The following is a 4,591-nucleotide window of genomic DNA, read 5'->3' as shown; positions in this document are numbered from 1 at the left end:
GTTGGTCGCTCTGGTTAGGAGCTACCTTAGAGGGTCGCTCCAGAAGGTCACTCTGCGGTTCTCGACCAGGATGGATATGCCTATAGTAAATTGATCATAACTCCTCCATTACATCTCCAAATGACTTGAAACCACTTCCATTAGAAAGCTGACTCAATTTTCTGTGTTTCCACAAAATCTTAGCAACAGAAGATTTCTCTAAGGCCTCCATCCATGCTCATATTTCACCCCCTTTTTGATCACATTGCTTCCAAATGTCTCCAAGAACTCCATGTGGTGTTCCAATACCTGATAGAGACATATGTATGCCAAATGCAACCTAAACATGTCTAAATCCTAATCTATATGATGCAAATGCTTATGAATGAATAGCTAAAACAATGCAAATATGCAAGACATCAACTCCCCCACACTAGTCATTTACTTGTCCACAAGTAAACTTTCAAGAACCAAGGAGAAAAGGTTTGAAGATGGGGACTCATAACCAAAAGAAACTCTTCTTAGTTCTCAACCTAACAACCTTGCATAATCATACCAAATAGCAAGAGCAAAGATTTTATCCATCTCTAACTTCTCTAAGCCTATTCCAGCTCCTTTGATCTCTACACTCATTAATCATGCATCCACAAACCACAAATCCACCATCTCTCTAACATTCAGGAAGCAAACTCAATAGACATCTCACAAATGGTCAACTGGTCCAAGTCATTTGGTTTGGTAAGACAAAGGCTTTAATGCAAGTGAAATCAGAGGTTCAAAATGATCTTTTAAGGTGGTTTACTCTCAAAACTAAGTAGCTTTGACATTACACATAATATATCTAAGAAAAGGATCAACTCATGCATACAATGCTCAATCTCCATTGTTCTACCCTTTCCCAAACATACAAAATATTCAATTATTCCTCAATGTCAAACCAACTCACATCTCTCACCAAAAGATCCCAAGAACATTCTTCACATCAGACTCTTTCTTTTTGAAATCAATAAGGGATTTTCACAATTTTAAAACAAATCTGAGCTCCTAACAACTTTGCTAGCCCCCTTTTTATTCTCTTTTTTTTTCTTTTCTCTTTTTTTTTCTTTTCTTTTTTTTTCTTTTTTTTTTTTATATTTGGGGGCCAAGACTTTTCACAATAAGAGCTAAATACTTCTCCACTTATCCCATAAAGACTAATCATTTAAGCACAAAGAGTCAAACCTTTCATATTCCCAAATCACAATCACAACACTCACCCCCTTTCCTATAGCTAGACAATAGAGTGACTAATCTAGCAAGAATGGAGACTAAGCATTGTCGTTCCCAATACTCTCAACATTATGCACATGTAAAGCTTTCCAAAGAGGCCTCACTCAACAAATAATGATGGTTTAAAAAGGAGGTATGGGTTTTGGGAGTGGAGTACCACTTGAGTTTGTCAAGAAGATTGGTAAAAAGGATGGGACAACTCAAGTGTGTATGACTTAGTACACAAGGGACCATATGCAAGAGACATTAAAACAGGAGCTTGCTTCAAAGAGAGAGTATCAACAGACAAATGAGTTTCAAGAGGAGCATTCAAAGCGCGAAGTTTACAAGCTTTCCAAAGGGTGCTCAAGCTACTTGTCATGATTACAAAGGTCAATAAATTCAGTACTTAGCATGAGCTCTTTACAAGGTTGAAATTCCCCTAATGCATGAATGCAACTTATATGTTTCTAGACTCAATCCTAAAAATGCAAATGATGCAACTAAATGATTCTTTTTGTGTTTTTCAATTTTTTTTTTTTTTTTTGGATTTTTCTATGCAAATAAGAATGTAATATGCAATGCATGAGACTCAAAATCATGGAAACAAACATGATCAAATACTTGGTACCTCCCCCACACTTAAATCACACAGTCTCTGTGTGAGTGAGGTACCCAATGGAAATGTGAAATACAAAGAAAAGTGGGATTGTGTGTTACCTTCCGTGGAGCGAGGTGTGAACGTCGCTGCGACAGGTCGCTCCCAGCTGGAGCGACTTCGGTAGGTCGCTGTGAGAAGATCGCTCTGAGGTCGGTTTCTGTGTTTTCACTCGCGTGTGACGCGAGCGACCTCGGCATCTCGCTGTAGCGACGTCGCTCCCAGCTGGAGCGACGTCAGCATGTCGCTGCGGAGACCTCGCTCTGGTGTCCGACTTTCTGCTCAATACCTGCACACAACTTCACTTTCCCATTGTTTTATGCAATAAAATGATAATGCAAATACCAATGCAATATATACAAGGATACTCATGGGACTTCCTCCCAAGTGAGCTTGTTTTAAGTCTCTAGCTTGACTTCGCCTCCTTTGGATCAGGCTGGACTAGGTGCAGAAAGTGGAGTTGACACCCCATCTTCCTCAGGTGGTTGCTCATCAAAGTGATCATCAGCAGGAGGAGGATTCATCTCTTCAATGGTGAAGGCTTGTCCAAATACAGTGGGGTTCCTCATCTTCTCCTTGATGTCAAAGTGGAGGATGTTCTCCTTGCCCAAATGGAGGTCAATATTTCCTTCCTTCACATTCACAATAGCTCCTGCTGTAGCTAAGAATGGTCTTCCAAGAATCAATGGGTCTTGAGCCTCCTCACCCATTTCAAGCACCACAAAATCTGTAGGTATCTCATACCTTCCAATCTTCACAGGGAGGTTCTCTAGGATGCCCACAGGGTACTTCACTGAACGATCAGCCAACACCAGAGAGAGTCTACGCTTCTTGTATTGAGTGAAGCCAAGCTTCTTTGCCACAGACAAAGGCATCAAGCTGACACTAGCTCCCAAATCGCAGAGACATTTCTCAAATACCATAGGTCCAAGAGCACAAGGGAGTGTGAAGCATCCTGGATCTTCTAGCTTCTCTGGAGTATCTAGCCTCTGAATGATGGCATTGCACTCATGACTCAGAACCATCATGCCCTCCATCTCCTTCTTCTTAGCAGCTACAACATCTTTCAGGAGTTTGCTGTATTGAGGAATCAGCATGAAAGCATCAATGATGGGCATTGTAACCTGAGCTTCACTCATCTGCTTCTCAAACAAAGCCTTGTACTTCTGTAGCAGCTGCTTCTTGAATCTACCAGAGAATGGAAGCTTTGGTTCATAGGGAGGGGGGACAGGAGAGCTCTCACTTGCTGGAGCAGCATATTCACCATCTTTTGTTGTTTTCTTCTCTTCTCCAACCTTTCCTTTACCCTTGGCTTTCACAATCTTCTCCAAGATCTCAGCATCTGTCTTCTCATCAACAATGACCACTTCATCATCTAGGTTGATGGCCACCTCCTCACCTTGTTTCTCAGCATCCTTGGTGAGGGTTACAGGAGTCAACTGCTTACCACTCCTAAGTGTGACAGCTTTTGCTTCCTTGGGGTTTTGATCTGACTTTCCAGGTAGAGATCCTTGCTGGCGGTTCTGGTGGGAGCTCATGGAAGCAAACTGATTCTCCAAATTCTTGACAGAAGAAGCGAGGTGGGTGAATTTGTTGTCGAGCTCATTGTAGCTCCCATCAATCTTGGAGTGAAGGTTCTTCAGCTCATAGCCCACATGCTTCTCACTTCTAGTCTGAGACTCCAAGATCTGTTTCAGTAAGGCATCAGTGCTGTTCTCTTGAGTGGCGGAGGAGCTAGGAGAGGAGGTTTGCTGAGGCTGCTGGTTGTTTCTAGGCTGATAACCACTTTGCTGGTTGTTTGAATAGGGCTTCTGTTGGTAGTTGTTGTACTGAAAGTTGGGTTCCTTCTTGTACCAGCTACCATTACTGTTGATGAAACACAATTCTTCTTGCCCTTCCAAACCATCAACCTCATTGACAGTAGGAGGTATCTCCTGTTGTGGGTTACCAACAAAGTTCACCTGCGCTTGTGTGGCCTTATCAGCAATGAGTTTGTCAATCTTCTCCTGAAGAGCCTTTATCTCATTCCTTGTTTGATTGTCATCACCTATGCTGCTTCTGTCGTGGTCTCCACTGTAGACTGCATCATTCTTAACCATGTTGTCAACCAGAGCCTCTGCCTCTTCCTCAGTTCTCCCCAAAAAGAACCCATTGCTAACTGTATCCAGTCTGGCTCTGTACTTAGGAAGAGCACCTCTGTAGAATGTACTCAGCAAGCTCTCCTTAGAGAATCCATGGTGTGGGCACTGAGCTTGGTAACCATTGAATCTCTCCCAAGCTTCACTGAATCCTTCCAAGTTCTTCTGTTGGAAGCTGGAGATCTCATTCCTCAACTTAGCAGTTCTTGAGGTAGAGAAGAACTTCTCCAAGAATGCCCTTTTGCAGTCTTCCCAAGTGGTGATAGAGTCACTTGGTAGAGACTTCTCCCATTGACGTGCCTTATCCCCCAAAGAGAAAGGGAATAGCTTGAGCTTTAAGACATCCTCTGACACACCAATAGTCTTTGACATACCACAGTAGCTGTCAAACTTATCCAAGTGATCAAATGGGTCCTCCACAGCCAGACCATGATACTTGTTGTTCTCTATGCAGTTTAGCAGTCCTGACTTGATCTCAAAATTGTTAGCAGCCACAGCTGGTGCTCGGATTCCAAGTCTAGGACCATGGATGTTGGGGCAGTCATAAGTGCCAATGGGGCGAGCTGGT

The 4,591-nt window shown here is 42.7% G+C and overlaps 1 non-coding gene across 1 annotated transcript; it reads left to right on the top strand.

The window, feature by feature from the left end:
- The first annotated feature begins 4,114 nt into the window (after positions 1–4,114).
- On the top strand, positions 4,115–4,221 carry LOC130512093 (small nucleolar RNA R71). The gene has a single exon (XR_008945654.1). It is a non-coding gene; the product is annotated as a small nucleolar RNA R71 (small nucleolar RNA).
- The last annotated feature ends 370 nt before the right edge of the window (positions 4,222–4,591 follow it).

This window comes from Raphanus sativus, chromosome 4 (assembly GCF_000801105.2).
Source record: "Raphanus sativus cultivar WK10039 chromosome 4, ASM80110v3, whole genome shotgun sequence".
NCBI lineage: Eukaryota > Viridiplantae > Streptophyta > Magnoliopsida > Brassicales > Brassicaceae > Raphanus > Raphanus sativus.
The sequence above is the reverse complement of the archived record's forward strand: the minus strand, read 5'-3'. Positions and strand labels throughout refer to the sequence as shown.